This window comes from Fukomys damarensis, unplaced genomic scaffold, assembly GCF_012274545.1.
Source record: "Fukomys damarensis isolate Sample0158 unplaced genomic scaffold, DMR_v1.0_HiC HiC_scaffold_10, whole genome shotgun sequence".
Classification (NCBI taxonomy): domain Eukaryota; kingdom Metazoa; phylum Chordata; class Mammalia; order Rodentia; family Bathyergidae; genus Fukomys; species Fukomys damarensis.
In genome coordinates, this window is record NW_022900922.1 from 39,527,539 (window position 1) to 39,548,971 (window position 21,433).

Genomic DNA, 21,433 nt, shown 5'->3' on the forward strand with positions numbered 1-21,433 from the left:
TTCAGATGCCCACTTTTGAACTGGGTCTTTAAATTTGGGAGGTATGATTTTTAAAAAGTTCTCTATATATTCTAGATAATAGACATTTGTCTGAGGAACAGCTGGTGAAAAAATTTTCCCACATTGTGGGTTGTCTTTTCACACTGTTGGTGGTTTCTCTTGTGGTGTAGAAGCTTTTTAATAAAAAGATTGTTTGTGGAGCTTTGGTAATTTGATGAAGGTCCTAGGTCCTCCATCCCCTTCTCTCCCAGGTATGGAAGAATTTAGTTAGATGGTTGGGAGTTGATTCAGACACTAGCTATATATAGGTTTCCAGATACAAGCACAGAGGGTTGGAGCTCAGCTTGAAGTAAGTTTTCAAAAGACCTCTTCCACTTATCTTGAGGTAGAAGAGAACTGTGGACAACTTCAACTCCAATATAAAACCCATCACAATGAGGAATATTCAACTGGGATATTTAGTTTTTTTTCTTATTTATGGAATTTCTTTTGAAAGAGCCAAAGGAATATACTGGTTCATATATGTGCATATGGTAAGATTCTTTAGAAATAGATTTTGGCTATCCAAGTGTATGGGAACAAAGTCCTCCTAATCCCTGGCCCACAGGAACACCTAGGGTCCACACTAAAAACCAGTTGCTCATTAAAACTTAGAAAGAAGGGGTTCTTGCAGATCAGTGGATATCAAAACAGAAGGGCCCCATTTTCAGTGATCTTTGCCAAACCCACTGAAGTAAAGGTGGCAGAGAAGATAGATGGTTTCACTTTTCTAGGATAAATGTACTCCATCTGCACTGTCTGGGGAAAAGGAACAGCCCAAAGGATGAAGCTACTTTTCTGAACTTCAGAATCCCTTTCAAACAGCAAGACTCTATTACTGCTCTGAGTCACTAATGACCCCTATCCATCACAGTTTAAATTAGCACCCAGGACTACTGGTTTTACTTGGATCCATAATTTGGATAATCATGCTAAGGCCATGGCCCTCAGGCTCTTGGTGGATTATCTAGCATCCCTCATTGCCATGCTTTCTTCATTGGAAGCATGGCAGTGAAACTCCTTAGAAAATTTATTCCAATGAATAGCACAAAAACCAATGTCTCTAATTGCTGGTTCTGTCCTAGTCCACTTTTAAAGACAGACCAGGTAATATTCTGCCTGCTGCTTCTCATATTTGGGCTCTGCCTCATCAACCTAATGGTAAAGTTTATCTATTCAGGGTTTCAGATGATGATCCAGACTACAGACTCTGACAAATCACCAAGTCTTCTCCATTTGTACAGGCAGCTCAACAATTCTTGGCATATAGGCACTAACTTTTTTCCCATTGCTTTCTGGCAGGTTCTTTCCAGTCAAGCTGATGAGCCTCAGTATACAAAGATAGTCTGAGATCATGTAATCCCCAGTAAATAGGGCCTACCCACCCTTTTTGCAGCAAGTAGCCAATAAGATTCCCTCAGCATCACATAAAGAATTATTAGGATTATGCTTTTCAGGGTGAAATTAATTAGAAAATTAGGGCAGGGCAAAGTTGCTGAACAAATGGGTGTGACCTGTCAGTTATGGAGACAGAGAACAGGCACACAGATCACAAAATGTGGGGTAACTATTCAAGTTCCTGTTCTGTACAAGGGACCAAGCAGAAAGTGCTAGACTAAATTCTTCATTTTTATCTGGCATGAAACCAAGTGGGCTTTTGAGAGGACACCAGGCCACTGAATTTCTGATAGGAGAACTCTCCCAAGTGCCTTGGTCACATGAGGGGAAAGCAGTCTAGGAATAGGAGATACAAAAGACAACCACCATTTTTCTCATAGCTGCTGGGAGCCTTTCACCTGTCTGGTCTCATCCTAGAGAATAATTCTTTTCCATCTTTAAACAATGTGCATCCTTGCTTCCTTTTCTATGCGTCTTGTCCAATTTTTTTTCAGCACACCAAAAACTTGGAAGGAATCTCTGTGGGACCCAACAACCAGTAACACTAATTGTAGATTTCCAGTATCTTATAAATCAACCATCATATCTTATGCATCATAGAGCAATAGCTGAGGCAGACAGAATAGAGCTTCAAGGAAGAAATAAAAATGGGGATTATTTACTGGCCAAATTTGCATAATTATAAGATAAAATGCCTTTTAAAATAACTTAATATTCAAGAATATCATAGTATATACATAGTTTTTTTTAATTCCCTAAGTGAATGCAACTGAGTATGGTATTCTCTATGCAGAAAACTCTCACAAGATTCTGAATGCTTCCTAGTGAGCAGCAACATGTGTGGGACAAAGCGGATTACAGTATTATTCTGCTAATGTTTGCTGCTCTACAGCCAACTTGGTTATAAGAGGATAGAAACAGATCTGGGTGCCAGAGATAATAAGCAGGACTCTTCCACTGAGCTCTGCTCTTCTGATGATGGAGCCCAGGAAGCAGGCTTATTTTTTCACAGTCTATCAAAAATCCTGAGTGAATGGGAAAATGACTGTATCGGGAACCCTTTAGAACCCTGAATACCTGTCTATGGCCATACCACCCTGTAGGTACCTGATCTCATCTGATTTCAGAAGCTAAGCAGGGTTGGGCCTGTTTAGTACTTGGATGGGAGAACCCTGAATACCTCTAGGGACAATGATGAGGAATAAAAGAAAGATACAGAAACAATGTTCAGTTTGCAATGGGGGACTGAGAGGAATCTATCTCTAGTGGATAGGCTTCCACAAACTCCACAGTGGGCCCACTTTTATTTAGTCAGCAAGGAGTGCAGAGGGGATAGTGTATTATTCCAGAGACAGAGACTAGTAAGTTTAGAATAGCAACATAGGGACCAAGTTTAGCATCTCAAGGAGGAACAATTTATGGTCCTTTCTTATACCAGAAGTCTGCATTTTATATTACCCTCAGCAGAATGTTATCTTGCCTCAGGAGTGCTGTTTAAGGCTTTCCTACACAGCCAGAAAGCCATACTTCTTCATTCCTGAAGCAAATTAAGACTGCACCTTGGAAATGCAGGGCCTGTGAGCTGGCCCCCACCAATCTATGCATATCATGGCTGGTCACCAATAGCACTGGAGGAAATGAAATTATCCAAAAGGCAATTATTATTTTCTTTCTCAGAAGAGTAGATTCATCCAAATGACATATGTATGTAGTTTCCAACATGGCAGGAGAATTCAATCCAAAAGCTGAAGTACAAGGGTTTTGCAAATGCTTGTCAGGCAACAACCAATCCTAATGCAGCAGCACAGGATCAATACAAACTTAGGGAAAAGGTGAAGGACAAATCTCACTCCTTCCCAATGCTTCACTTCCCTGTGATCGACATAGACCTCATTTTCCATTTGGCACAAAGAGAACCTGGATCTGCCTCAGCTGGATCATTTAGAGAGCCCTCAAAGTGTTCTATCTTCGGGACCCACTTCAGCACTGAACCAATTAACGCTGGGCAAGCTGTCTCAGTGGGTAAGTCTCATTGGGTAGCAGAAGGCCAGGGTTAGATACAAAAGCAAGTTGATCTATAAGGTTACAATAACTTCAGGCAAGATCCACTTACATTTTTTATTGTTAGCTAGTACTGGCCTATAATGATGAAACCTTGATAATAATATCAATAGGTCTAACAAATACCTCAGGGAAATTTTACTAATACTTTTCAAGGAAAAGGCAGCTATTAATTCTCAAATGACAGATAAAAATATTCAGAGGGAAGGACAATGACTCAATGCACACATGTGTGTCAGGCAAAGCTGAACAAAGAACTGAAGCCCACTTCCTGGTCAGCTTCTCACATTTCCTTGAGCAGTTCAAACATTAACTAAAATTTCACTACCCCAGTCATATTTTAAGGTAGGGTTGTTCTTTCAAACTCTCCTATTAAACTTAAAAAAAGCTATGAATATTCTCTATTTATAGTCTCAGATGATTTTGGAACCACAAAATCATTTGGTCCTTCTTTTTAAGAATCAGGCAGACATTGACTAAGTAAGCTCTTCCTAGTATTATCAAAAAGATTTTATCAACTTGTGATTAGGAGCAGAGTCTTTGAAGCAGAGCTCTATTCTGTAAGAGCTGTGTGGATTTTGCAAGTTCCCAAACATCTTTGTTCATATTTCTCCTCTGAAATGTGTGTGAGAAGAGTCACATTACTTTTATGGCTGTTGTGAAAATGACCAGAATAAGCTCATATGAGGGACTTTAAGAGTGCCCTCTGTGAGATCCCATTGAGAAGCCTGCATGGATCAGAGATGCATGGGTGTGCTCAGGTACCAGCCAGGGCTCCACCCAGATACTAGCAACTTGGGCTCACAGGCCCCAGCCAAAAGCCTGCCTGAAAAACAGCTGCACAGTTGCACAAGCAACAGCAGAATCCTGCCTCAATAACAGGGGTAAGTATGTGCAGATCCCAGAAAGAAGCCCATGTGGACCAAAGCTGCCTGGGTGCATGCAGATCCCAGCCAGAGACTCATACAGATCCCAGCAGCTTGAGCCTACAGGCCCCAGTAAAAGGCCTGAGAAGAAAAGAGCTGTGCAGGTGGGTGAACAACAGCCAAGAGGCCTGCACAGATACCACTGGTAAGTACCTACAGACCCCAGCCAGAAACCTGGTCAGGCACCAGTGACGAGGCTGTACAGTCCCCAGCAAAGGGCCCTTCAAGACAACAGATATGTAGGGGGGCAGGTCCAGCCAAAGGCACTCACAAATACCATCCCAAGTGTGCACAGTCCCCAGCCAGAGCCCAGCTGGGACAACAGGGCAGTGCGGGGATCCAGGAGGCCACCATTCTGGACTCAGGAATTAGCACAGGGGTGAGCAGCAGAGAAGGAGCCTCTCAGTGGCTTCTTTGAGAATTGGAGACCACTGGGTAAGCAAAATGTTGCCTCAATAAAGGCCCACCAGGCTGCATCTGTTGAGAAGATATGTAAATAAGTCTCAATACCAGACTTCCAAATCACCTAAGGCACTTCCAAAGGGCAATGAGATGAATCATACTCAACTACCTTGACTCCCTGAACTGACAACAAAAGAGGATCTAGAAAAAGTAAAATCAGAAATTATTTCTCAGATAACTATGTAGATTATGTCCACAGTGAAAGTCACGATTAATAACACTAAAGCAGACACATAAAAAAAAAACAGAGGAACTTAGAAACATGATGGAATCCCAGCATAGGAAGCAAATGGAATCCATAAAACAGATGCAAACAGATTTCCAAGAGATTAATAACTTCATTTATAGTTTATGCAGCAGAATGAGCCAATGTAAGGACAGAATATCTGATACAGAAGACAAGATTGCAACTAGTGACCAGGAAAAGAAAAAAATTCTTAAAAATAATAAAGGACTATGATAAATCAATCCAGAGGCTGCTAGATGATGCAAAGAAGAATAACAAAAGACTGATCAGAATTAACAAAGAAACAGGAGAGAGTGAAAATGATAGAAAAAACTGTTCACAGAAGTAATGGCAGAGAACTTCCCAAGCTGGGGAAAAGAACTTTACATACATAAAAGTGAGGCATTTAGGACTCTGAATAGCCATGATAAAAAAAATTCTAAACCTTGGCATATAACAGTCAAGATTTCAGAAACCCAACAGAAAAACAAAATTCTACGTGCAGTTAGAGAAAAGAACCCAATCATATACAGAGTAAAGCTCCACAGAATCACAATAGACATCTCAACACAAACTCTCAAGTCAAGAAGAGCCTGGAGTGATGTATTTCAAGACCTAAAAGAAAACAGCCTCCAACACAGATTGATGTACACTGTAAAACTATCTTTCAAAATCAATGGAGAAATAAGATAATTTTGTGACAAAGACCATGCAAGGAACTTCATGAATACTAAACCAGAACTCCAAAGAATTTTAAAACAATATCCTAGGAAAACACAATGAGGATCACAACTCCAGGAAGTCCAGGAGAATGAATCATAAGGCATGACAAGAAACTAAATGCAAAGGGGGAGAATCCAACAACAACAAAAAAGTAATGACAAGATAAGTCAATATATATCAGTTATAATCATCAATGTTAATGGTCTCAATTCACCAATAAAAATGTACCAATAAACTCAATTAAAGCTGAAAAAAAAAGAAGTAGGCTGGCAGAATGGGTCAAGAAGCAAAATCCAACAATATACTGCTTGCAAGAAACATACTTAATTGAAAAATAAACTAATAGAACAAAAGTTAAAGGTTTGAATACAATACTCCATGCAATAGGAAACTGAAAAAAAGCAGGGGTGGCTATCATATTTGTAGATAAAATGTTTTTCAAACCAACACTAATTAAGGATGAGGAAGAATGTTACTACATCCTGGTAAAGTGAACAATCCAAGAGGAAGAGATGACAATCATAAATATACATGCACCAAATACTAGTGCACTCAACTATAGAAACAAATACTAATGGACATAAAAATCATATAAGCAGTAAAATAATAGTAGTGGGGGACCTCAGTACCCCACTGTCACAAGTAGGTAGATGAATTAGACAAAAACACAAAACAAAAACAAAAACAAATCACAACAAAACGCTAGAACTTAACCAAACTCTTGAACAAATGAACAGATATTTACAGAGTGTTCCACCCCACAAATCAGAATACACATTCTTTTAAGCTGCACATCAGGCTTTCTTTGGAATATCCTCACATAGTAGCTCACAGAAAATGTTTAAGTAAGTGGGAAGGAATTTAAGTTATCCTCTGTACATTTTCAGACCATAGTGTGATAAAATTGGAGATTAATAGCAAAAGAAACCACAAGAATTTAATGAACATGAGGAAAATGAACAACATACTTCTGAATAACCAATGGGTCACAGAAGAATTTAAAGAAGAAATCAGACAGTTTCTACAATTAAATGACAGTGCCAATACAACATATCAGAATCTATGGGACAAAACGAATGCAGTCTTACAAGGGAAATTCATAGCAATGAATACTCATATTAGGAAAACAGAGTGAGCTCAAATAAACAACCTAATGCTGAACCTCAAGCTTCTAGGAAAAGGAGAATAAGACAAATCCAAAGCTCATACAAGGGAGGAAATGATAAGGATCAGATTAGAAATCAATACAAGGGAGGCTATGATAATGATACAAAAAAATCAATGAAGCAAAGAGTTGATTCTTCAAAAAAAAAATGAACAAAGTTGACAAACCCTTACCCAACTTTATCAATAAAAGGAAAGACAAAAATCCATGCAATTAGGAATGAAAAGTGTGAAGTTACAACAGACCCAGCAGAAATACAGAGAATCCTCAATACCTACTTTGACAAACTATTCGCCAATAAGATGGAAAACAGAAGAAATGGACAGATTTCAAGATACATATAAATTAGAGAAATTTAATTAAGACCTAAAAATTCTAAACAACCCAATATATATCAACAAAATTGAAAACATCATTAAAAACTTACCAACTAAGAAAAGCCTGGTCCTGACTGTTTCACTGCTGAATTCTACAAGACATTTAGAGAAGAATTATTGCCCCTACTGTTTAAACTCTTTAATGAAAGTGAAAGGAAGCAAGTCTCTCTAAATTCATTCCTAGAATGGAGCATCACCTTGATCCCAAAAGCAGAGAGACACCCAACTGAAAAAGGGATCCATAGGGCAATCTCACTAATGAACATAGATGCAAAAAACCTCAGTAAGAAACTGGCAAACAGAATGAAGAAGATCATCAAGCAAATCATACACCCTGACCAAGTGGGATTCATGCCAGGGATGCAGGGGTGGTTCAACATACACAAATCAAAAAATGTAATACAGTATATTAATAGAGTCCAGGAAAAAAGCATATTATAATCTCAGATGCAGAAAAGTATATGACAAAATGCACCATCCATTCATAATAAAAATCATACAGAAAATTAGAATAGACTGTCTCTATCTCAACCTGATAAAGCCACCTATGAAAAAATTGTAGCCAATATCATAGCAAATAGTGAACAACTGAAATGCTTCATACTAAAATCAGGAACAAGACAAGGATGTCCACTATCACCACTCCTTTTCAATATAGTTTTGGAAATATTAGCCACAGCACACAGACAAGAGAAAGAAATAAAAGGAAGAAAGATAGGACATGAAGAAGTTAAATTGTCATTATTTGCAGAAGACATGATATTCTATTTAGAAGACCCCCAAGAACTCCACCAAAAATCTTCTAGACTTAATAAGCAAATTCAGTAAAGTAGCTGGATACAAGGTCAACATACAAAAATCAATAGCTTTCTTGTACATGAATGACAGACTCACTGAGAGAGGAACTGGAGAACTCTTTTCACAATAGCATCCAAAATAATGAAATACCTAGGAGTCAACCTTATGAAAGAAAGCAAGGACCTCTACTCTGAGACTTATAGCACTCTGAAAAAAGAGAGGGAAGAGGATATCAGATAATGGAAAGATATCTCCTGCTCCTGGGCAGGAAAAACCAATGTAGTAAAAATGGCCTCATTTTCAAAACCTCTATATGGAATTGGGTCAATCCCAATCGAAATTCCAACCACATACTTCACCAAACTTGAGAAAACAATCTAAAAGTTCAATTGCAACAAGAAGAGGCCTAAAACAGCAAAAGCAGTTCTAGGCTATAAAAACAAGTTAGGGGGAATCAAATCCCCAACTTGAAACTGTGATACTAAGCTACTGTGATAAAAACAGCATGATTCTGGTAAAGAAACAGACTTGAGGACCAGTGGAAGAGATTAGAAGATGCCAAAGAAATTCTAGACATGGTCAGCCACCTCATTTTTAATAAAGCAGCCAAAATCCCTCAATGGAGATAATCTAGTCTCTTTAATTAATGTTGCTGAAAAAATTGGGTTTCAACTTGCCAAAGATTAAAACTAGACCTATATCCCTTACCATGCACTAAACTAAAATCCTAACAGATTAAAGACCTAAATATTAAAATAGAAACAATAAACCAGCTGGAAGAGAGGTTTGATAGAACTGTTGAAACCATTGGTGTAGAAAAATATTTCATGAAGAAAACCTCAGACCTATGGGAACTAGCACAAAGCATTAACAAGTGGGACTTTTTCTTATTAAAAAGTTTCTGCACAGCAAGAGAAAACACCAACAGCATGAAGAGACAACCACAATGTGGCAAAAAATTTTACCAGCTATTTCTCAGACAAAGGTCTACTATCTAGAATATGTAAAGAGCTTAAAAAAATCAGACCTCCCATATTTAAAGACCTAATCTAACAATGGGCATCTGAACTGAACAGGCATTTCTCAGACAAAGAAGTAGTAACAGCAAATAAACATGAAAAAATGTTCAGTGTCACTGGTCATTTGAGAGATACAAATGCAAAGAATGCTGAGATTCCACCTCACTCCTAAAGAATGGCTGCTATTCTGAAATTAACCAATAAAAAATGCTGGCAGGGTTGTGGGTGGAAAGTAACCCTTCTCCACTGCTGGTGGGAGTGGAGACTGGTGAAATTGCTGTGGAAATCAGTATGAAGATACCTGAAAGAGCTAGGATTGGAAGCCTCATTTGACCCAGCTATTCCCCTGCTGGGCATTTACCCAACAGAATTAAAAGAATCTTACCACAGTAATTTATGTGCACCCATGTTTATAGCAGCACAGTTTGTAATAGCTAAAACTTGGAAATAGCCAAATTGTTCATAAACTGGAGGGAGACCAGATAAAGAAAATGTGTGAGTGTCTTTTTATAGAATGGAGTACTTCTCACCCATAAAGAATGAGCAGTTAGAGACATTTACAGATAAAAGGAAGCACATTGAGGTCATACTCTTAAATGAAATAAATAGGATCTACATGTGCAAATATCTAATAGTTTCTCTGTTGTGAGAAACTAAAAGTGTAAATGAGGATAAAAATGCATAACAGATAATGTGAAATAGAAAGAAAAGGTCCAAAAGGGAAGGGGAAGTGGACAGGTTGGGGAAAGAAAAAAAAAAAAGGGAAAGGAATTAATATGAGAAAAGGAAAAATGGGAAACAAATTTTTTGTAAATGGAGGGCACTGAAGGGAGGCCAGGGAAATGGGAAAAATAAATACAAAGATATATTATGTAAAGTTGCAAATTTCCAGTGGTCAATGTCATTATATTTTATACCTAAAATGTAGCAATAAAATTAATGAGTGCTCCTTCCATAGGATATAACAGTAGGCTTGTTAGAACCCCATTAAGCTGTTAATTAATGATGGAATAGTTTTGTGCCTATGCACTCCTCCCTTCAGGAGCCACACAAAAATGAGTAAGTGGAGAGAAATTATAATTCTGGACCTGAGTTGAGATGAATGACAATTCATCATGAAGAGACTAGTGTAAAATACTGTTTACAGTTCCTGAAATAGTCTTCCTGCAGGAAAGAAAAAAAAATTTTTATGAAAACAGGAATACAGCTTTTTTTTGGTCATTGTGTCTACCATATATGGTGTCTATTATTAGCTTCATGTTACAAGATATGCAGCTTGAACAAAAAATTGCACTTTTTAAACAGTAACAAGGAGACACAAAACTAATAAATAAAACCAAAAGCAATAGAGCATGTATTTGTTAGCTGTAGAAGGCACCTTTGCTCAGTATTACCACGTGATTGTGGCACAAGTTTCTTGCCTCTCCATAACTTGGCTGTGTTACATTGGAAATAGTGGAGCTTGGCTGACTTCACTCCCAGTTAAGGTCAACAACTACAGCTAAATCCTCCTTTCTGAATTAACCATTTGTTCCTTTCAGCAAAGATATGCTTATGTCCTCATTCTACAGTCCTGCCTGCTTGATATTTGTTATCATAAGGTGTCCCAACGCCTGCCTAGTTTCCCCCCTTCCCACACTTGCAATGAATAAATACTGGATATTTTGGGAGTTCTTTGTCTTAGCTGTCCAGAGCAGCTTAGATCAACTGAAGACTCATTTTCTCTCAACTGTCTCTGTTTCTTTATTTCCCATTTTCCTATCTGGTGGACATCCTATTGGCTTGCAGGAGACTGAGATCCAGGGCTGGAGTTTTTGGTAACATCTCTATAGGTCCCCTTTCACATAACGCATGTATAACTATTTAATAACACACCATTCCTGTATCTTGGCTACTTTTTATTTCCTTTAGGATAAGCATGACAGAAATTTTTTCTTTTTATTGAATTTATTGGTATAATCTAGGTATACAATACAGTTACATTCATTACTGGGATCCTGTACCTTCACATGACAGTTCTTGGTTCTCATTTTTCCCCCTTGTCCCTGCCCTCCCTTATTTCTTATATTTTTTCTTTTCCCTTATTCACTTTCCCCTACCCTTCCCACTTTCCCTACACTTTAGCCCTTTTGTTCCTATTTCACACTATTAATTATCCCATTAGGATCTTGTGTACTATTATAGTTTTTTTCACACCAGATAAACTTTGTTATTTACACATATGTGACTTATTTATTTCACTTAAGAGTATATCCTCAATATGTATCAATTTTCCTATGAATGACCCTAATTTCTCATTCTTTATGGCTGAGTAGTATTACATTTTATAGAAAAAACACATCTTCTTTATCCAGTTTCCAACAGTTGAGCAAATGGGCTGTTTCCAAGTTTTAGCTATTACAAACTGTGCCGCTATAAACTTGGGAGCACATATATCACTGTGGTATGATTCTTTTAATTCTTTTGGAAAGATACCCAGCAGAGGGATGGCTGGGTCAAATGGAACCTCCAGTCCCAGCTCTTTGAGGTATCTTCATATTGATTTCCACAGTGGTTGCACCAGTCTGTACTCCCACCAACAATGGAGAAGGTTTTCTTTCTCCCCACAACCCTGCCAACATTTGTTATTGGTTGATTTCTTGACAGCAGCCATTCTTTGTGGGGTCAGGTGAAATCTCAGTGTTGTTTTCATCTGCATCTCTCAAATGACCAGTGATGTGGAACATTTTTTCTTATATTTACTTGCTCCTTTAACTTCTTTGTCTGAGAAATGTCTGTTCATTTCAGATGCCCATTTTTGAATTGGGTCTTTATATTTGGGGGGCTGATTGTTTTGAGTTCTTTATATATTATAGATAATAGTCCTTTGTCTGAGGAGCAGCTGATAAAATTTTTTCCCACATTGTAAGTTGTCTCTTAATTCTGTTGATGGTTTCTTTTGCAGTGCAGAAGCTTTCTAATAAGAGGAGATCCCAGTTGTTGATTCTTTCTGCTAGATCCCTTGCTACTGAGGATGAAAATGGCCATACTACCAAAACTGCTATACAGATTCAATGCAATGCCAATTGAAATCCCAACACTATACTTCACAGAACTAGAAAGAAGAATCCAAAAGTTCATTTGGAACCATAAGAGACCTAGAATAACAAAAGCCATACTAGGCAAAAGACAAATGGCAGTGGGTATAACAATTCCCAATTTGAATATATATTACAAAGCCACTGTGATAAAAACAGCATGGTACTGGCAAAGAAACAGACCTGAGGATCAGTGGAACAGACTGGAAGACACAAAAACAACTCCAGATGTACTCAGCTACCTCATCTTTGACAAAGGAGCTGCCAGTCCCCGCTGGAGGAAAGATAGCTTCTTTAATAAATGGTGTTGAAAAAACTGGATCTCAACCTGCCAACTATTAAAACTAGACCCTTATCTTTCACCATGCACTAAATTAAAATTGAAGTGGATTAAAGATATAAATATTAAAACAGAAACACTAAACTTGCTGGACAATAAATTAAGCAGAACTCTTGAAGACATTGGCGTAGGAAAAGACTTCATGACAGCAATTATTGGAGAAAGTCCCGTTTTCTTATAATTGCAAGTTAAGACAGTGTTGTTGGTGCTCTGTGTTTTCAAGAAGGCCCTTGTTAGCATATTGAGTCCACTTCTTGGGATTCTTTTGCACTCACCTAATATGTTTTTGAACTCTTTTTCTAGCAAACTTCCAAGCATAGCGTACTAGAATATTAGGAATTTAGAAATAATTAAGAGTGATTCCTTAATCTCAAAGTGTATCAAAAGAATTTATTTTAAATTGTATGTTCACTTTTCTAAATATAAGTTCTCATTTCTAAAATCTGGAAAATAAAAATTTGAAATACAGCAATACAACATCATAAATTCAAAACACACAGAGAACTGTTTTGTTGAGCTGCTTTTAAGTTTATTGATAGGACTAGTAAATGGACATTCGTGACAAAACCAAATAAGTAGCTTCAAAGCCAGCCCTACTCATTATAAAGCAAACTTTTTCAGCCATTAAAATTTCTGTGAAGGCATGATTTTTTTTCTTTTTATTGAGTTTGTTGGTACAATCTAGGTATACAATACAATTACATTCATCATTGGGATTCTGTACCTTTACATAATAGGTCTTGATTCTCATTTTTCCCCTTGTCCCTGCCCTCCTTTCAGCCCCTCCTCCCCTCCCCATTTACAAACACTTTATTTCCATTTTTTCAGTTTCTCATATTTTTTCCTCTCCCTTATTACCTTTCCCCCACCCTTCCCACTTTCCCTACACCTTTAGCCCTTTACCTCCTATTTCACATTGTTAATTATCTCATTAGAATCCTGTGTATTATTCTAGTTTTTCACACCAGAGAAACTATTCGGTATTACAGTTAAAGAAATCTCTGTATGAACATTAAAAATAGGGAATCCTAAAATAAAACTAAAAAGGAAAGTAAAAGAGAAAAGGCAATGATGTAAGATTAAAATAATCCTTAATTCTGAACACAAAAATTGTCACTTAACATATTTAAATTGCGTCTTGCTCTTGTAGTCTTATCTTATTCTTGTTTTGTGAAGGCATGATTTTAAATGTTAAGTCATACTCCATAAGGTGAAATAACTTATGATATAATCACTGGGCAGGGTGTAAAGCTAGCTAGTAATGAAGCCATGAGTGACTGAAGACACCATCAATATCCCTAGGATGGCAGTTCTGGGTGACAGGGGCTCGACAACCTTGGTACAGTCGGTCCCCATTACCTGACTATCAGGCTGTATCATGTAAAACCGCCCAAGGATGATCTGGCCAGTCACATGCTGCATACCTTCCTCCCCTCCACCCCATTGCTCTACCTGTTCTTGGAAGGTGAACATACTTCTTTGGTTAAGTAATTTGCCCACCTTCTGGAGCCTCTGGTAAAGAGAATGCCAGATACAAATTCGTAGCCTAAAAAAACTAAATTAAACCTTAAGTTCTATCAGTAGTGTCTTTTGAAAAGTCATCGATAAACATCAATTTCACAAGTGTCTATTTTTTCATCAGAAACTCAAATGTTGATCACTGAAAAAAGTTATGGAAAAATAATGCAATTACATAAATAATTTAGCCCTGTCTCAATTTACTTAGTGTCTATTCAGAATTATCATGGGTGTTTTTCTACATTCCAGTTCAGTGACTGAGATGAGGTCACACACACTTGAATAGACACATCTGACGTTAGCATGTGTCCTTGCACATTTGGGGCTCACCCAGCTGTTGCTAGAGAGGATTGCACCAGCCAGGAGAGTAGGATCATCTGGCATTACTCCACATGCATTTTCTTTTCTTTGGGTTATTCTGGGCATTTCCAGAAGAATAGAGACAGCCAGAAACATAGCAGGGGTGTTTTTTTTCCAGCTGTGCTTGTTCCTGTAACTAACATCTCATTTACCAAAGTAAGTTTCAAGTGCAACTCTGATTCCAGGTACAAAGAAATAGACTCTGAATGTTTGGTAAGAAAAGCTGTACAATCATATAGCTACCTTTCTATAAGAAGGATGGGTTTGTTAGGGAATGGGTTTATTAATACATTAAATCTACCATAACCTTTAAAGTCTAAATAACTACAACCAATCAATAATCAAAACAAACAAGTCAAATTTCTGAGAGGTAATTATATTAAGTATGTTGAAGCACTGTAAGAGAGAACATAATTTCTTGTCTTACCTATCTTAGGGATCAAGGCTGAGAATACTGTCATTCAAGGCAGACGAACAAGAAAAAACAATAATATAAACCTTCATTTAATCATGCTTTAAATACCTCCAGGAGCTCTGTAAGAAAATCAAAATGTCAGGAAAAACTTTTTATTTTTTATGCTGCTTTTGACAGAAACGTGGACAATCATGGGGTAGTATAGTTGGAGGAAGGGGTGTGATGCCATGGTGATCAGCCTGCAGGAGGAGTAAGGCCTGTGTGCTCAGATTCCTCTCTGTTTCTTCAGAGATAAAGTTCCTGACCTCCTGGTGTAGGGAAGGCACATTTGAATGAGTTTTGTGATCCGCCTCAGGGACAAGGAGAAAGGTAGTGAGTTTTGCAGGCCCCTCAGGAATGAGAGTCTTGTGATCCTGTTTGGGGAGCAGTGTCAAGGGAGTGCCTTTGCTGGGTTCTCCATGTAGAAGCAGAATGTCCTGAAAGCACATCACCCTGCAACATGGTGGTGGGAGATTAACAGAATAAAGCAGATAGAGACAAATCGAGAGGGTTTCTTCAGTGGCCTGTGACAGAAGCACATAGACTTTGATTTACTCTTCTCCTTATGTGTTACAGGAAGAAACTTCACAAAAAAAATCTAAAAAAAAAAAAAAAAGACAAGTAAAACAGAAACAGAACTAATGATGTTAATTTATATTTAATCTTTAAATCTAGCTGTAGAGTTACATTGAGACTCTGGTAAAAAGTAACAGAGCTTCTGAGGCCACTTGGCTGTTATGCTGAACCTGAGGTTAAAAGCAGGTATGAACAATCAAATGTTTCTTGTGTCTAAAATAGTTTTCCACCTGTTGCCACTTACTTGAATTTCATTTTCCCTTCATCTCTGCAATCCAAGTTCATGTATTTGGAGATGTTATTTTGAATTTTATAGCAGCTGGGCCCCTTCTTCTCTAAGTCTCTTCTTGACAATTAACCTTTACAGTACTGTTTGGTCATGGAATCTTCGATCATCTGTGCTCTCCCTGAGTGTCTCACCCACAGGGGAAAGGGACACGTTTGGTTTTGTTCTATTTTATTTGTGTGTCCAGCATAGTTGTTGAATTTCAATAAAATGCATAATCAATGAATATATAAAAAGCAAACAATGGATCAAAATTGTGGTATTTATACACAATGGAGTACTACTGTGCTATTAAAAAATTTGCATCATTTGTAGCAAAGTGGATGCACTTTGAGACCATAATGTGAAGAGAAACAAATAGATACAGAAGGCTAATTTTTGTATAGTTTTTTGAGAAACAAAATATATGTAAATTAAGGAGTAAAATAAAAGATCATAAGGAACAGTGACATATATCTTTAGGAAGTAAAAAGGGACCAAGAGATAGAGGGAGGGTGAATGTAGGGGAAAGGAGGTATAAAAACATTTAAGATGTGCTACGTGCCTGTATCAAGTCCCCCTGATGAAAGTAATAATTATTTGCAGCTGACATGTACTTGTAAAAATTAAAACTTGAAAAAGAAAAAAACAGGAAAGTGTGACTATTGGAAAGATGTGATAGCATTATGGAAAACAATCACATAAATGAATGATTAAGCTGAAAATATTCTTCACAGGGAAATTTCAGATAATTGATTTAAATAAGCCAAATGTTTGTTTAAGTTTCTTCTGCTATGTATTCAAATTCATGAGTATTTCAGAGAAAGATACAACCAACTTTCATGTTATCATTAACCAGAATCAGAGAAAATCTATGTCAGAGACCTATAAAATCAATGAAGCTCATCCCTTAAGATAAGCTGCTTTTTTCTGTCATTTTCAGTAAGAGAAGGGGAAAGAGGAGCTACACACTTTGTACCAGACTCCTAGTCAGCTGATGAGAACTGAAAATATTCAGTCTGCAAATATTTAATATTTTCTGTAGACCATTTAGACTTGCATGCATTCCCTCACAAACACATACTTGCTGGTGGTGTCACCCCTCCTGTGTAGGATGAGATTCCCCGGCAGCTTTTTGGCTTGCTAAGCAATGTGCAAAGAGTGATCAAAATACATACTGAATATTGATGTTAAAATACACTTAAAGACACACTGCCATTGATCTTACTCAGAATACTTCCGCTCACTTTAAATACAATTACCCCACTATTGTCACTTTTTAAAGCAGTTATGGAAATCTTTCCTGAGTGTATTTATGAAATCTTTATTCTTGAATGATAGCCAACAGAAAAAACAAGCTCATAAAACATTACAGCGTGTCTTCAGTTGTGCTGCTGTAGCTGCCCCCGTGTTGTGCTTTGATTAAAAATGTTTGCATTTCATGAGCATGTATTTTTATTCATACATGCTAACACCACGTAGAGGTGATATTTATTGTGGGGAGTTACCACAGGTACATAACACATCTTAATTGTTTTTACTTCCTCTTCCCTTCCTCTTTTCTTCATACGTGTCTAGATTCCTTTCTTATTTGTGAAAGGTCTATGTCCATGTTTTTATTATCTATATTTTATTTTGCTCTTGAAATTATTTGTACTTTGGGCTTATTTTATGAGAAACCGTGCAATATTTAAAGGTACATGTATAATTTATTTCACTTAACGATATGGCCTGAAAGTGCATTTTTTCCCCTGTAAATGGCGTATTTATAATTCTTGATGGCAGAGTAGTATTCTACTGTGTGTAAATACCATATTATTTATCAGTTCATCTATTGATGGACATATATGTATCTAACATTAATTTATCAGGAGTTGTGCTTCTGTAAAGATGGATAAATATATATCACTGTACTTTATTGTATTTAAGGTTTTTGGGAAGATACCCACATATGGAATGGCTTAGTCAGAGAGAATGTCTAGTTTTAATTTTTTGAGGAGTGATTTCCATAGTGCCTGGAGTAGTTTACATTCTCACCATCAATGTAGAAGGGTTCTTTTTACTTGGAAGTCTCACCAGCATTTGTTATTAATTGATTTCTTCATGATAGCCATTCTTTTGAGTGTATGACAGAGTTGAATGTTGTTTCATTTTGCATTTTTCTGATGGGGACAGAAGTTGAACATTTTTCATGTATATATTGTCTCTTTGTACTTATTCTTCTGACAAGTTGCTATTTATTTCAGTTATGAGCTATTTATTTCAGCCCATTATCTGAGTAAGTCTTTTATTTTTGGAGATCTAGGTATTTTAGTTCTTTATATATTGTGGATGGTATTTTTATATTAGAGAGAAGCTGGTAAAATTCTTTTCTACTCTGTAGGTTGTCTCTTTACTCTGTTGGTTGTCTCCTTTGCTATGCAAAATTAAAAAAATGTTATGGTATTTGTTGATTCTTAATTTCATTTATTGGGCAAATAGTTTGTTATGCACAGGGAGATTGTTATATTGATTTAAATAATTCAGAATAAGTACAGGGTAAGTGTACACACTTACTGCCCCATGATGAGAAAATGACATATACAGTTTTTTGAAGTTAAAATATTGAAGTAACATTGATAAATTTATCATGTCTGTTTCCATTTTATGATTGTGATTAAAATCCCAGAAAGAGGATTTTCACCATCTTTGTTGTTTGAATCTTAGTTTCACCATCTTAATTGTTTGAATGATTGAGAAATGTGAAATTAAAAATTATTAATGATTTCACTGATAATTTCATAAGGCCCACAAAAACTAACAATTTGACTGTTTTCAGCTATCTGTGTTTACATGTAAACAAAACTCTAAAAGTTTCTGAACAAAACTCACATACAGATGCTTGTAGTTTGGAATTGGAAGGGCCCCCGAAAGACTGTGTGTTAGAAGGTGGGTCCTGTATATGGTGCTGTAGGAAGGTGGTAAAAACAATCAGGTCATGCCCTGGATGCCCTTGAAGGAGTGTGTGGTGCTTTCATCTTTTCTTAGTTGCTTTGCAGCCATGAGATACATGTGTCTGATTTATTTCACTTAAAAGAATCATCGTAAAGGTGCATCCATTTACTTAAAAATACCTCATTTATCCTTTGTGGCATAGTAGCACTCCATTTGTCTTTAATTTTCTCACTGCTCAGACAAAATACCCAACACCCACAAGTTAAGGGAATAAAAGTTTATTTAGCTCACAGTTTGAAGAAGTTGCAGTTCATAGTGGCTGGCTTCAAGGAGAAACAGTTCACAGCAAGGCATCAAGGAGCAAACAACAGATTCTTTCTGTCTCTTTATATTGTTTCCAGGCTACCTGCCCTTAGGGTGGGTAGCCCTGCCAACCACAGCTGGGCATGCTTAATCCTACTCAGAAATATGCCAAACCAATCAATGGACTAATTTAGCAATCTCACACCCTTAATCCCAGCATTACACACTCTAGATACTACCACATATGAAAAGCTCCACCTATGCTCACATGAGACTTTGGGATACATCTAGATACAAATCATAACATTCTGTCCCAGATACCCCCAAATTTAAATACATGCTCACCTCTTCCATCTCTGTTTTCAGAGTGCTGCAGTTTTCAGTGTAGAAGTCTTTTGCTTCCTTCATTAGATTGTTTCCTAGATATTTCATTTTTTGGATGTTATTGCTAAAATAATTGTTTCCCTAATATCTCTTGATCTCAATGAGTCTGTTATTTATGTACAAGAAGGCTACTGATTTTTGAGTATTGACTTTGTATCCAGCTACTCTAGTGAATCTATCAATTAAGTCTAGAAGTCTTTTTTGGTGGAGTGTTTTGGGTCTTCTATGTAGAGTATCATATCAGCAAATAATGACAGTTTAATTTATTCCTTTTGTATCTTTATTACTTTTATTTCTTTCTCTTGTCTAATTGCTGTGGCTAATTTTTCCAAAACTATATTGAACAGGAGTGGTGATAGTGGACCTCCTTCTCTTTTTTCTGATTTTAGCATGAAGGTTTTCAGTTTTTGGCCATTTAATATGATATTGGCTGTTGGTTTTTCATAGCCTTTATCAAATTGAGATAAAGATTATCTATTCCATTTTTCTGCAGAGTTTTTTTTATCACGAATGGGTGTTGAATTTTATCAAATGCTTTTTCTGCATCTCTTGAGGTGATCATGTAGTTTTGTCTTTGACTCTATTAATACAGTAATTACATTTATTGATTTACATATGTTGAAGCATCCTTGCATCCCTAGAATAAATCTGACTTGGTCAGGGTGTATGATCATGATCTTCTTGATGACCCTTTGTATTCTTTTTGCCAGTATCTTATTGAGGATTTTTGCATCTCTGTTCATTAGGAAGATTGGGCTGTAGTTTTCTATTTTGGTGGGGTCTTTCTCTGATTTGGGAATAAAAGTAACACTTGCTTCCAGGGATGAATTCGGAAATATTGCTTCCCTTTCAATTTCATTGAAAAATTTAAAGAGTAGTGGCAATAGTTCTCTAAATGTTTTGTAGATTTCATCAGTGAAGCCATCAGGACCTGGGCTTTTCTTTGTTGGTAAATTTTTAAACACATTTTCAATTTCACTGATTGTAATTGAGGTGTTTAGAATTTTTATATCTTCTTCATTCAACTTTGGTAATTCATAGGTATCTAGAAATCTGTCCAGTTCTTCTTTAAAAACATTCTTTCTTTATCCAGTCCCCAGTTGATAGGCAATTGGGCTGTTTCCAAGTTTTAGCTATAACAAATTGTGCTGCTGTGAACACGGGTATACTTTTGAATGATTCTTTTAATTCTTTCTGAATATACCCAGCAGGGGAATAGCTCAGTCAAGTGGGACTTCCAGTCCTAGGTTTTTGAGGTATATCCATATGGATTTCCACAGTGCTTGCACCAGTCTATATTCCCACCAGCAGTGGACCAGTGCACCTCTTTCCCCATAACCCCACCATCCTTTGTTATTGGTTGATTTCATGACAGCAGCCATTGTTTATGGGGTGAGGTGGAATCACAGCATTGTTTTCATTTATATCTCTGAAATGATGCGTGATGTTGAATATTTTTTCATATATTGATTTGTTATTTATACTTCTTTGTTTGAAAAATGTCTATTCATATCAGATGCTTATTTTTGGATTGGGTCATTCAATATGGGAGGTCTGATATTTTAAAGTTGTTTATATATTCCAGATAGTAGGCATTTGTTGAGGAACAGCTGGTAAAAATTTTCCCCATATTTTGGGACATCTTTTTATACTGTTGGTGGTTTCTCTTGCTGTGCAGAAGCTTTTCAAAAAGATGATACCCCATTTGTTGATAGTTTGTGGTAGTTCACAGATATCTGAGGTTTTGTTCATGAAATCTTTTCCTACACCAATATATTGAAGTGCCACTTAAGATCTCTTCCAGCCAGTTTGGTTTTTCTGTGTTAAGATTCACATCTTTAATGAATTTCAATTTTAGTTTAGTGCATGGTGAAAGATATAGATCTTGTTTTAATCTTTGCCAAGTTGAAACACAGTTTTTCCAGCACCATTTAATAAGATCTACATTTCCTGAAGTTATGGTGTTTGGCTCTTTTGTCAAAAAAGAGGTGGCTGAGTGTGTCTGGAGTTGTTTCTGCACCTTCTAAT